This window comes from Babylonia areolata, chromosome 22 (assembly GCF_041734735.1).
Source record: "Babylonia areolata isolate BAREFJ2019XMU chromosome 22, ASM4173473v1, whole genome shotgun sequence".
Classification (NCBI taxonomy): Eukaryota; Metazoa; Mollusca; class Gastropoda; order Neogastropoda; family Buccinidae; genus Babylonia; species Babylonia areolata.
Genome location: NC_134897.1, coordinates 20,769,844 through 20,784,090, shown reverse-complemented (window position 1 = coordinate 20,784,090; position 14,247 = coordinate 20,769,844). Strand labels below are relative to the sequence as shown.

At 39.1% G+C, this 14,247-nt stretch overlaps 1 long non-coding RNA gene across 1 annotated transcript; it reads left to right on the top strand.

Annotated features, from left to right (window-relative positions):
- The first annotated feature begins 640 nt into the window (after nt 1-640).
- On the top strand, nt 641-12,672 carry LOC143297191 (uncharacterized). Its single transcript, XR_013057226.1, has 4 exons — nt 641-1,064; nt 4,905-5,015; nt 9,621-9,696; nt 11,839-12,672. It is a non-coding gene; the product is annotated as an uncharacterized LOC143297191 (long non-coding RNA).
- Nucleotides 12,673-14,247: the final 1,575 nt, after the last annotated feature.

Genomic DNA, 14,247 nt, shown 5'->3' with positions numbered 1-14,247 from the left:
CCAAAAAAAAAATGTTCAGCTTATTTCAACAGTATTACACCAAATAGAACAACGAAATTAGAGAAGTGAAAAAAAAAAAAAAAAAAAAAAAAACTTTCTCCTCTAATTATTCGTAGCAAACATGATGTAACCTACAGACCAACCGTGATGCACAGTATTGCGCTCCAAACTGAATGCTTGTTTACGCAGCTTCAGTGTGTCAGAGGGGAACTCTGAAAGACATGATTATGAAAGAAACCTGTTTGACTAGTTTTGTGAATTTTATGTGAGAATGCTTCACTGACGCTCTTTGCAATGCATTATTTAACGTCTTTGAAAGATCCCCTACACCCCGCTACCCCACCCACCCGATACCCCCACATCCCCTCACCGCCCCACCCCCGGGCCCCAGCAAGTCAGGGTAATAATAACAAGCCCAATTCTAAAGTCAGGAGAGATTATCTAAAGGCAGACACCACAAAACACTAAATTGATGTTTGAGATGAGACCAATAGTATTCACAGTTTCAGTTTCAGTAGCTCAAGGAGGCGTCACTGCGTTCGGACAAAACCAAATACGCTACACCACATCTGCCAAGCAGATGCCTGACCAGCAGCGTAACCCAACGCGCTTAGTCAGGCCTTGAGAAGTATTCACAAAGACTGGCAACCAACTATTTTGAAAGCACTGTTGGGCCTTTTGGAATCTTTCCAAACTTACCAGACCATGGAAAGGGGAGCATGACTCACGCATCAATGCGTGCATACGAAGGCCGTTTCTCACATGGTGGACGGGCAGTGGTGAACCTGGATACCGATGTTTACACCAACACTGTCAGGCTGTACATGGTGTGAGGAGCTTTTTAATCAAAACCTAATAACCAGGGAGTGTCTGACTAGCCCGTTTCATTGCTGCCTTGGACGCCCCTCGTGAAAAGACCTGTTTGTCGTCGTCGCGGTGTTGACGTCCTCTCTTTCTCCGGGCCCGCCTTGAGAACCGCACACTCACTTCACGCACCATGAATCTGATCGTCCCCCTTCTCTTGGCCTCCGTGCTGGTGCAGGTGGATTCTGGAGGTGTATCTGGTAAGTAAACGAAACGAATTTTATTTCAGGAGAGCAGTGGAATAAGCATTGCTATTTTCTTTTTCTTTTTTCTTTTTTTCTTTTTTTTTTTTTTTTTTACATGCAGGCCTCTGAGCGAAAGGGGAAAAAACCGAACAAACAAGAAATAAAACTAATCAGAAAAAGTACTCACGAAAATAGTCTTGCACAGGTCATATTCCATACACAGAAAGAGAAGAGAGAGCGTGAGAATACTAATGGTTTATCCAGCAAAGGCCTTTGACCCTTGTGAAGGGGGGGGTGTAGACATCTTCAGTCCTGTCGTTTTTCTTTTCTTTTCAAGAAAATGTCATGTCAGCGCATTTTCTCTTACTTTAAACGCTTTATGCAAATAAAGCCACATTTTCCGGACAGTATCAGCATTTCTAGAGGACATCAATAGCCTAAATCTCGAAACATTTTCGGTTGTTTTTTTATAAACACTTTGGCAAAAATACGTTTCAAACAAATTTTAGAAATGGACAACAGAAAAAATATGCATCTCAACTTCTTTTGTTAGTTTCTTTACACAGTGGACATGATAAATCGTAATCTGTGTGATGATTGTACCGATAAGCATAAACATTCTTATCAGATATTCTAGAACGAAATCTGATCATTAAAGACACTGAATGTCTGTCTATATTAATCGGTAAATAAGTCTCCATACGATACAAAGGGTTATTAAATGTGCGATACCTATTAAATCTTTCACTGAGTTTGCATATAGTCATTCCAATTTTGCCATCTCCAATCAAACGATTGTTTAGACTCTCTTAAAAATCAGTAACTGACTCAACAACTTGATTTGTCCAAATAAATCCAAATCCAAACTGAAAAAAGACATTTCCTTACATAAGTCCCCCACGTTGTTTTTCCTCGGACATCTAACTCACAGAGCATTACAAAAGCTTTCCTTGGTAGTCTGACCGTTTCCATCCGTTACTTACTTTACTTTAACCAGTAGCGAATGCAATTAACAGTGAAGATTATTATGACTGTGTAATCAATTCATTTCTCCACAGACTAAATCATTAGGTGCACCCCTGTCGACACCACGAAACTTGTTTAAAGCAAATGAATTGACTTTTTCACAATGTTCAGCTGCTTTATGCAATACCCAAATTTCATAACCATATTGCATTAGAAACTGTGAGTCTGAGCATCTGGCAACCCTAAAAAAAAGGAGCTTGGGTGATTTGTTATTCAAAACATATAGCCACTGCATTATCGCAACAAGAGCTCTCTTTGCTTTGCTTGCTAAATCCCTGCATGCAGTTGTAAAACCAAGCTTAGCGCGGAAATGCAAATCCCTAATTATTTATAAATGTTTACAACTGGCAATACATGTCTATTATACGTCCAGTGGTCTCTGCTGCTCTTATATCTCCCCATTCCTGAAAAGAACGATATTAGTTTTATTTTGTGTTCGGAGATGATTTGACTCCACATGTCACTCGCTTTGACATCATGATGATGATGATGGAGTCTCCCGTCGGACCGACGGATGAGTAGGCAGGCAGGTTTATCTGTCAGTGTGTGTCCTTATATGGGAGAAGAGGCCGATTCTGGATTCGCAGCACTTTCCACAGGTGTTGCAAGGGAAAACGTCTCCAGAAGTTGAGCCCTGCTTCCTTAGTTCACGCTTCTCCTTAATGCCAGCGTTCTCTTGTTTTCAAACGTCTTTATGCCACTAGAGCACAACATCCTCCAGTGAGAGCGGTCAAGGGCATCAGTTTCCCAGGAAGCGATGTCTATGTCACAGGCTTTGAGGTTTGTCTTCAAGGTGTCCTTGAAGCGTTTGAAGGGTCTTCCAAGTTCGCGGTGGCCTTCCTTCAGCTGGCCATACAATAGCATCTTCGGGATCCTGCTGTCTATCATGCGGACGTGTTCTGTCCAGCGAAGCTGGCACTGGATCAGCAGGTTTTCGATGCTGGGCAGGCCGCTCCTCTCTAGGACCTGGAGACTGGAGACCCTGCCTTGCCACTTTATGCCGTTGCTACTGGTACCATGTAACCCAGTACTACCTGCCGCGTGTGAAGAAATTATCATACATGCTTCTTATACAACAAAATAACTTCCCTTTCACACCATTTTTCAAAAGTATAGGCCAAAGCATATTTCTGTTAATCGAGTCAAACGCTTTTCAACATCTATAGATGCAACATTATAACAGAGTTTACATAAATACCAGATTAGGCATCCATTATGAATCAGCGTACTCACTGAAATTTGGGGAAATGATCAAGCGTTCAGTGGATGTAATGCCCATGCTATAAAAAATATGTATGTCGCCTTTTACCAGCAGACATGTCGATAATTTATCTTTTAGAGATGATACTGCATCTTGACCCCTCTCTCTCTCTCTCTCTCTCTCTCTCTCTCTCTCTCTCTCTCTCTCTCTCTCTCTCTCTCTCTGTATGTCTGTCTTGAGCCTATGCTGACTTACGGGGCAGAAGTTTGGGGTCTTAATAACAATAAGGATATAGAAAAGGTACACACATTTGCTATTGAGCGTTTCCTTGGTGTTCCACTTCATCAAATAAGATTCTATACGGGGAGACAGGCAGATACCCACTTCATTTAAGAACATTTGTAACATGTATTAAATACTGGATTAAGGTAACACGTTTACCAGTATCAAGTTTATGTAGACAAGCCTATGAAATGACGTTGGTACAAGAGGAAGCAGGGAAGCAAAACTGGGCATACTTTGTTAAGAAGGCATTAATAGAAAATGGATTTGGAATTGTGTGGTTGTGCCAGGGCGTAGGGTATGAAAATGGATTTATTTCTGAACTTAAAGATAGACTGATTGCATCATACAAACAAAACTGGCATGCACAAATGGAATGCAAAGAAAAATATACTTGGTTCTTTTCATTTAAAAGTATATTCCAAACAGAAAAAAATATTATGATAATATCAAATAGGTGGCACAGAACAAACCTGGCCAAATTTAGACTAAGAACACTTGGCTTTAATGCCAATAAAAGATGGTTTGAAACTGGCACAGTAACACAGTCTCCCTGTCCAATATGTAACTCAGCTACTGATGATGAAAACCATTTTGTGTTTCAGTGCAAATCTTATGATTTTATTCTTAAAAATGTATTCTTTTTGAAAAGGATGTAGTAAAAAGAGAAGATATGACAATGCTGCTCAGATCGAATGATGAAACATCATAAAGTCGTTTGCTAAATATATTTCAGAAGCATGGGATTTTCGAAAGAAAATGATAAACAGAAGTTTAGATGTACAAATAAGAGTAAAGCAAAATTCATTTATTCATTTATGGGGAAAAAAACTATTATAGGACATATTATTTGATGATAATTTGATAGATACACATGATTGTGTGCGTGTGTATGCAAAAATATTTATTCATTTTGGATGGTCGAGCTGACCGAAGTGATCAGTTGATTTATGTTTGTCCCATTTTCGGTATATACATTATTTGTGTGTGTGATGAGAATGTTGATTTATATTATGTTTCTTTGTTTGATCTTATGTTTCCTGATAATGTATTGTTCCCCCCTGTCACAAGGACTGTACAGTCAATGACAGTGAAACATCAAAGCGTCAAGCGTCTGTATGTCTGTCTGTCTGTCTCATTCATGTAGAGAAATAGGTTGGAAGGGGCATCTTTGTGTGTGCGCCAGCCTATCAGGGTGAATCTAGATGGGTCAGGTCAGAGAGATGTCCAGGGTCCCATTGCATGAGTCTCGCCATCCGTGCTCCCGCCAATGTGTCCGTCATTACGTGTGCAGCTCTAAGTTTTTGATATAGACTGAAAAGTTTGCATCTGTCTTCTTCCGATAGTTCCTCTAAACGGGCAGTGCATGGGCAACAGCGACTGCAGTGACGCAAACGCCATATGTGACTCGGTGTGCAAGTGCAAGACAGACTACGCGGAGAAGGACGACCTATGCAGTAAGTACTGCCGATGTTTGTGAAAAGTCTCTCCCTCGTGAAAATTACAGTTTCAGTTCCAGTTTCCAGGAGGTGTCAAAGCGTACTGACTATCTCGTAAGTATTCGCTCTACCACTTAATTGATAAAGATAAAGGAGCAGACGACTGGCCTGTAACATAACCCAACGCCTTGGTTGAGTCTTCCCAAAGTATGGCAAAAACACCAGCATAAAAATGAAATGTAATTAAACGTATTGACGCATCATAACATAGGATTCACAAAACGTTGAAGACCACTACGGAACTTGCACAGTTTTCTTCCTGGAGGCATGGTTCTCTCACCTGGATGTTTATCATCATGTTCTGTCACCTGGATGTTTATCGTCATATTCTGTCACCTGAATGTTTATCATCATGTTCTGTCACCTGAATGTTTATCATCATGTTCTGTCACCTGGATGATTATCGTTATGTTCTGTCACCTGGATGTTTATCATCATGTTCTGTCACCTGAATGTTTATCATCATGTTCTGTCACCTGGATGATTATCGTTATGTTCTGTCACCTGGATGTTTATTAATATATTTTGTCGTCTAGATGTTTATCATGATATTCTGTCACCTGGATTTTAATCATTATGTTCTGTCACCTGCATGTTTATCGTCATATTCTGTCACCTGGATGTTTATCATTATGTTCTGTCACCTGGATTTTTATCATCTGTTTATCATTATGTTCTGTCACCTGGATTTTTATCATTATGTTCTGTCACCTGGATGTTTTAGAATGATGTTGTACATAGAGATCATGTCACAACTGGCATACTTTGTTAATAGGGATTATAGAAAATGATTTGAATGTTGTTGTGCAGGTCGTAGTATGACAATGGATGTTATTTCTGAACTTAAAGTAGATGATTCATCATCAACAACTGCATGCACTAATCGAATGCAAAAAATTCTTACCTGGTTTTTCATTAAATATATTTCCAAACAGTAAAAAATTTATGATATATCAAATGTGGCACAGTATATACCTGCAAATTTAGCTAAGAACACTGGCTTTAATGCAATAAAATGGTTTGACTGGCACGTAACACGTCTCCCATCCAATATGTACTTCACTACTGATGATGTAAACATTATGTGTTTCATGCAAACTTATGATTTATCGTAAAAAATGTATTCTTTGTACAGGATGTAGTAAAGAAGATAGACAATCTGCTCAGATCATGATGAAATATAACGTTTGTAATTATTTCAACGCATGGTTTTCAAAAATGATAACAAAGTTTGATGTACAATATGAGTAAGCAATTATTATTCTGTATGGGAAAAATTTTAAGGCATATTTATCTTGATGTATTATCGATAACATGATTTGTGCGTGTGATGCAAAAATATTATCTTAGATGGTCGAGCTGACGAGTGATCAGTTATTTATGTTTGTCCCATTTCGGATATACTTATTTGTGTGTGTGATGAATTTATTATATTAGTTCTTGTTATCTGATGTTTTCTATAATGTTTGTTCCACCCTGTCACATGATGTACAATCAATGACATGTGAACATCAAGCGTCAACGTCTGTATCGTCTGTCTGTCTGTCTCATTCATGAAGAATAGGTTGAAGGCATCATTTGTGTGTCGTCCACCTTCGGGTGTATCTAATGGTCAGGTAGAGAGATGTCAGGTCCCTTGCATGTTCTCGCCATCGTCTCCCGCAATGTGTCAGCATTACTGGCAGCTTAGTTTTTGATTATAGATCTGAAAAGTTGCATCTGCTTCGATAGTTTCCTCATAAAGGGCGTGCAGGGCACAGCGATGCATGACGCACACCTAGTGCGGTGTGCAGTGTCAAACGACTACGGAGAGACGACTATGTCAGTAAGTCACTGCGATGTTTGTGAAATAGTTCTTCCCTCGTGAATACGTTATCAGTTCCAGTTCTCAGGGTTCACAGCGTATGACTATCTCTAAGTATTCGCTCACCACTTAATGATAAGATAAAGGAGCAGACTGTGCCTGTACATACCCAACGCTTGTTGAGTTTCAATAGTATGCATAACCTCTAAATGAAATGTAATTAAGTATGAATTCATTAACATGGATTTCTAAAACGTTGAAGACCACACGAACTTGCAGTTTTCTTCTGAGCATGGTTCTCTCACCTGGATGTTTATCATCATGTTCTGTCACCTGGATGTTTATCGCATATCTGTCCTGATTTATCATATGTTCTGTCACCTGGATGTTTATCATCATGTTCTGTCACCTGATGATTATCATTATTTTCTGTCACCTGGATGTTTATCGTCATGTTCTGTCACCTGGATGTTTATCATTATGTTCTGTTACCTGGATGTTTATCATTATGTTCTGTCACCTGCATGTTTATCATCATATTCTGTCACCTGCATGTTTATCATTATGTTCTGTCACCTGGATGTTTATCATTATGTTCTGTCACCTGGATGTTTATCGTCATGTTCTGTCACCTGGATGTTTATCGTCATGTTCTGTCACCTGGATTTTTATCATCTGTTTATCATTATGTTCTGTCACCTGGATTTTTATCATTATGTTCTGTCACCTGGATGTTTATCGTCATGTTCTGTCACCTGGATGTTTATCATTATGTTCTGTCACCTGGATTTTTATCATCTGTTTATCATTATGTTCTGTCACCTGGATTTTTATCATTATGATCTGTCACCTGGATGTTTATCATTATGTTCTGTCACCTGGATGTTTATCATTATGTTCTGTCACCTGGATGTTTATCATCATATTCTGTCACCTGGATGTTTATCATTATGTTCTGTCACCTGGATGTTAATCATTATGTTCTGTCACCTGTATGTTAATCATTATGTTCTGTCACCTGGATGTTTATCATTATGTTCTGTCACCTGGATGTTTATCATTATGTTCTGTCACCTGTATGTTTATCGTCATGTTCTGTCACCTGGATGTTTATCATTATGTTCCGTCACCTGCATGTTTATCGTCATATTCTGTCACCTGGATCTTTATCATTATGTTCTGTCACCCGTATGTTTATCGTCATATTCTGTCACCTGTATGTTTATCGTCATATTCTGTCACCTGTATGTTTATCATTATGTTCTGTCACCTGGATGTTTATCATCATATTCTGTCACCTGTATGTTTATCATTTATGTTCTGTCACCTGTATGTTTATCATTATGTTCTGTCACCTGGATGTTTATCGTCATATTCTGTCACCTGGATGATTATCGTTATGTTCTGTCACCTGCATGTTTATTAATATATTCTGTCGTCTAGATGTTTATCATGATATTCTGTCACCTGGATTTTAATCATTCTGTCACCTGATGTTTATCGTCATATTCTGTCACCTGGATGTTTATCATTATGTTCTGTCACCTGGATTTTTATCATCTGTTTATCATAATGTTCTGTCACCTGATGTTTATCATTATGTTCTGTCACCTGCATGTTATCTTTATGTTCTGTCACCTGGATGTTTATCGTCATGTTCTGTCACCTGGATGTTTATCATTATGTTCTGTTACCTGGATGTTTATCATTATGTTCTGTCACCTGCATGTTTATCGTCATATTCTGTCACCTGCATGTTTATCATTATGTTTCTGTCACCTGGATGTTTATCATTATGTTCTGTCACCTGGATGTTTATTCGTCATGTTCTGTCACCTGGATGATTATCGTCATGTTCTGTCACCTGGATGTTTATCATTATGTCTGTCACCTGGATGTTTATCATTATGTTCGGTCACCTGGATGTTTATCGTCATGTTCTCTCACCTGGATGATTATCATCATATTCTGTCACCTGGATGATTATCGTTATGTTCTGTCACCTGCATGTTTATTAATATATTCTGTCGTCTAGATGTTTATCATGATATTCTGTCACCCTGGATTTTAAATCATTCTGTCACCTGCATGTTTATCATCATATTCTGTCACCTGGATGTTTATCATTATGTTCTGTCACCTGGATTTTTATCATCTGTTTATCATAATGTTCTGTCACCTGGATGTTTATCATTATGTTCTGTCACCTGCATGGTTATCATTATTTTCTGTCACCTGGATGTTTATCGTCATGTTCTGTCACCTGGATGTTTATCATTATGTTCTGTTACCGTGGATGTTTATCATTATGTTCTGTCACCTGCATGTTTATCATCATATTCTGTCACCTGCATGTTTATCATTATGTTCTGTCACCTGGATGTTTATCATTATGTTCTGTCACCTGGATGTTTATCGTCATGTTCTGTCACCTGGATGTTTATCGTCATGTTCTGTCACCTGGATGATTATCGTTATGTTCTGTCACCTGGATGTTTATCATTATGTTCTGTCACCTGGATGTTCACCATTATGTTCTGTCACCTGTATGTTTATCATCATGTTCTGTCACCTGGATGATTATCGTTATGTTCTGTCACCTGGATGTTTATCATCATGTTCTGTCACCTGGATGTTTATCATTATATTCTGTCACCTGGATGTTTATCGTCATGTTCTGTCACCTGGATGTTAATCATTATGTTCTGTCACCTGGATGTTGTCATGGTTTCATGGTCTGAAAACCACGTGTGTTTCAGGATTGGTAGACGGCAAAACCTGCAGCGAAGACGAAAACCTGCGTTTCCCTCAAATGCGGTGGCGATAATAAATGCTGTAAATTCACGTGTTTTTTTCTTCTTCTTGTTACTTCATATGTACAGATATATATATATATATATATATATATATATATATATATATATATATATATATATATATATATATATATATATATATATATAATATATATATATATATATATATATATCTTTTTTTTCTCTCTCTAACACACACACACACACACACACACACACACACACACACACACAACCACACATATACACACACACACGCGCGCGCGCGCACGTATTATATATATATATATATATATATATATATATATATAATATATATGTGTGTGTGTGGTGTGTGTGTGTGTGTGTGTGTGTGTGTGCAGTGCAGTGTAGTGTAGTGTAGTGTAGTGTAGTGTAGTGTAGTGTAGTGTAGTGTAGTGTAGTATTGTGTTGCGTATCATAGGCGGCTGCGTGAGTAATCTGATCTTTTTAAACTTTTTTTTTTTTTCAAAATTATGAGGTGCGTTTTTAATGCATCTTTTTCCGCTTTTTAAAAAGTACTGTTTGTTTCACTTTACATTGTGGTGAGTCTGTAATGTTTGTTTCACTATACAGTGCGGTGAGTCTGTAATGTGTGTGTCACTGTACAGTGCGGTGAGTCTGTAATGTGTGTTTCACAGTACAGTGCGGTGAGTCTGTAATGTGTGTTTCACAGTACAGTGCGGTGAGTCTGTAATGTGTGTTTCACTGTACACTGCGGTGAGTCTGTAATGTGTTTCACTATACACTGCGGTGAGTCTGTAATGTGTGTTTCACTGTGTACAGTGCGATGAGTCTGTAATGTGTGTTTCACTGTACAGTGCGGTGAGTCTGTAATGTGTGTTTCACTGTGTACAGTGCGGTGAGTCTGTAATGTGTGTTTCACTATACAGTGCGGTGAGTCTGTAATGTGTTTCACTGTGTACAGTGCGGTGAGTCTGTAATGTGTGTTTCACTGTGTACAGTGCGGTGAGTCTGTAATGTGTGTTTCACTATACAGTGCGGTGAGTCTGTAATGTGTGTTTTCACTATACAGTGCGGTGAGTCCGTAATGTGTGTTTCACTGTGTACAGTGCGGTGAGTCTGTAATGTGTTTCACTGTGTACAGTGCGGTGAGTCTGTAATGTGTGTTTCGCTGTGTACAGTGCGGTGAGTCTGTAATGTGTGTTTCACTGTGTACAGTGCGGTGAGTCTGTAATGTGTTTCGCTGTGTACAGTGTGGTGAGTCTGTAATGTGTTTCACTGTACAGTGCGGTGAGTCTGTAATGTGTGTTTCACTGTACAGTGCGGTGAGTATGTAATGTATGTTTCACTGTGTACAGTGCGGTGAGTCTGTAATGTGTGTTTCACTGTGTACAGTGCGGTGAGTCTGTAATGTGTGTTTCACTATATACTGCGGTGAGTCTGTAATGTGTGTTTCACTGTGTACAGTGCGGTGAGTCTGTAATGTGTGTTTCACTATATACTGCGTGAGTCTGTAATGTGTTTCACTATACACTGCGGTGAGTCTGTAATGTGTGTTTCACTATACACTGCGGTGAGTCTGTAATGTGTGTTTCACTATACACTGCGGTGAGTCTTCTTCTGTAGTGAGGCGCCGTGCACAGCGGGCTCTCATTTTCTCATTACTGGTTTGATGACGACATTCGATTATGTTGATGATGACGGTGAAGATGATGATAATCATCAACACATTATGATTATTAGTATGATAAGATCATCAACAGCATCATCATCATGGTCGTGTCGTCGTCGTTGTCGTCGTTATTATCATCATTATCACACGCACACACACACATACACGCGCGCGCACACACACACATATGTTCATATACATACATACATTCCTTTACCACCCCTTCTTCTCCCCGCAATCTCTCCCGTATCCCTCTACCCCACCCCGCTGCCCCCATCTCTTCTTTTTTTTCAAACATTCATTCGAGTAATGTCGTATTTTAAGAAATCCTTTTATTTTATTTTGTTTGTTTTGTTCTTGTTGTTGTTTAGGTTTTTTTAATTTTTTCTCAGATACCCATTTTCCATCCGTGAAGTATCACTCAAAAAGCTCAAAACTGAACAGAAACACACGAGAAAGTCACAACCAAGTATAGTTAAACTAACCAACCGCTGCCCCATGTTGCAGCCTCTGGAACCTCTGCGGCGTCTTCTTTGATCCTGATGATCGTGACCTTGGTGATCGCCCGCTTCCTGTAGACCCACAGCGCCCTACACATGACCTTGACCCTGACATGCCAGTGCACAACTCTGATGTGTCCCGATGCGTTTCACTTTAGCCAAAAGAAGAATATCACCTTAATTGCTGCCATGTGTGTGTTTGTGTGTGTGTGCGTGCGTGCTTTTTATGTACATTTATTCGGATCTTCTCTGTAAAGAACAATTCATGTTTTTGATTAAAGTCTTAACTCCCGAGAGCAAGGTTTCGGTTGCGCCCCTTTTCTCTGCATTCAAATTTTGTATTACGTGTAGCTGACACATTTTGTACTTTCCAAAGTCAATTCAGGTCTAGATTGGAAGCTGCTAGGCAAATCTCGCTCTCTGCCATAAATGAAGCCAAACCGTAGCTTTATTAGGCTTTTATTTTGAATAAACCTTCACCGACGTCACAGTGTCAGACTCTGGTGAGAAACTGGCTTGATTCAAATCGCCCGCCATTTATAGTCCGGTTCAGGCTTTGCTAGCGTAGACTCTCATGACCTGACCAATGCGCTGCGTTTATATGAAGGACAGGCATATGCTCTCTTTTTTTTTTTTTACCCATTTTTCTTTTCTTTTTCTTTTTTCTTTTTTCTTTTTTTTTTTCTTTCTTTTTTACAGCAGATGTGGTGTAGCGCATATGAATCAGTCCACACTCTTTGACACTTTCTTGAAACTGAAACCGGAAATGTGAAGAACAAGTGTCATATTTTCTTGTGTCATGCAGACTCAAAGAGATGAAAGCCTTATGTAGCACAAGCAATTAAAAATTGCGATCGTTTTACGTTTATTTTTAAGAGCTTTTTTTTTTATCTGCTATTGTCCAGGGGTGGAGTGGGGGGGGGGGGGGGAATGATAATCAAGTTGAAACTAACAAATAACGGATTCAAAAAGAAAAAAAAGCTGAAAACAAATGATGATAGCTTTGCTAAGATCGGTCGTGATGGAGGGTTATCATTTGAATAATTAAGTTTTAGAATAATTGACTACATGAGTAAACAGTACCCCATACCCAGTATATTTTTTTTTCTTACTTCTCGTCTGTCTTAAAATAAAATGAAGATCTTATTCAAGTCAAGAAAGACAGATCAAGACAAGACAACGTCTTTATCTTCTTCTTCTTCTTCTTCTTCTTCTTCTTCTTCTTCTCCTTCGTTCATGGGCTGCAACCGAAGCCCCACGTTCACTTGTATTTTTATAACACGAGTGGGCTTATGTGTATGACCGTTTTTACCCCGCCATGTAGGCAGCCATACTCCGTTTCCGGGGGTAAGTTCTTTATCAACGAGGGCAATAGGAAGAGAGTCACATGCATTCTACACCCAGCCTTCGCCATAAAGAGGAACTACAAGCAAAGGAAACGAATTCTAAACAGATCAAAACAAAACTCTCATATTCCACCAGCCACCGTCATCCCTCTCAGATCATCAGAGCAAAAGAAAACACAACGTGTGTCCAAAAGTTACCACACGTTTCGCTTCAGTACCACTTCACTGCCACCCCCGAAAGCGGAGTATGGCTGTCTACATGGCGGGGTAAAAGCCCACTCGTGTACATACGAGTGAACGTGGGGGCGGGGTGGGGGGGGGTGCAGCCCACGAACGCAGAAGAAGAAGAAGTCTTTCAGTATGGTCATATCTTTAATGTAGATCTTTTTTTTTTTTTCCTACCGCTTTGTTGTTTTCATTTATCTTTAACTTACGTAATTTTGACGTGTCTTTTTTGTTTTGTTTTTTGTTGCGTCCTGTTTAACATATATCATTAATCTGATTTTGAGTGGTCTTACTGTAATGCGCTTTTCAGATATTCGTAAAAGAATGTTACTCCATAGTTATTTACGTCCAAAATCTGTATACTCGTTTCGTAATTCGTTTTCTGCAAGCACGCTTGGATTCAGCAAATTCGTTATAACCTTCACGTACATAAAACACTTATTTCAACTTTGCATTGTGTTTTATTGAATTGTAGTAATTGTATTGGATTATATAGTATTGTGTTGTATTGTATTGTATTGCATTGTATTGTATTCCATTGCTTTTTCTTCTTCTTCTTCTTCTTCTTCTTATTTTCTGTCTGCAAGTTGTGGTGCTCTGTGTTTTGATTACATCTTACGTGGAGAAGCACTCTTTACAATGAATTCAGCCAGCAGGCAATTAGCTGGATCCGAACGTTTATTCTCTCAATAGACCTAGTGAAGTGACTAGTGAATAGTCAGTGAAAAGTTCAGTCTCTTCACCTCTGGACGTTCCGGAAAACTTCCCAGCAACGCATACATAACCAGACTGATCTCCCTTGACTGACTTCGGTGAACTCGATAGCTCAGTGGTACTCATCCTAC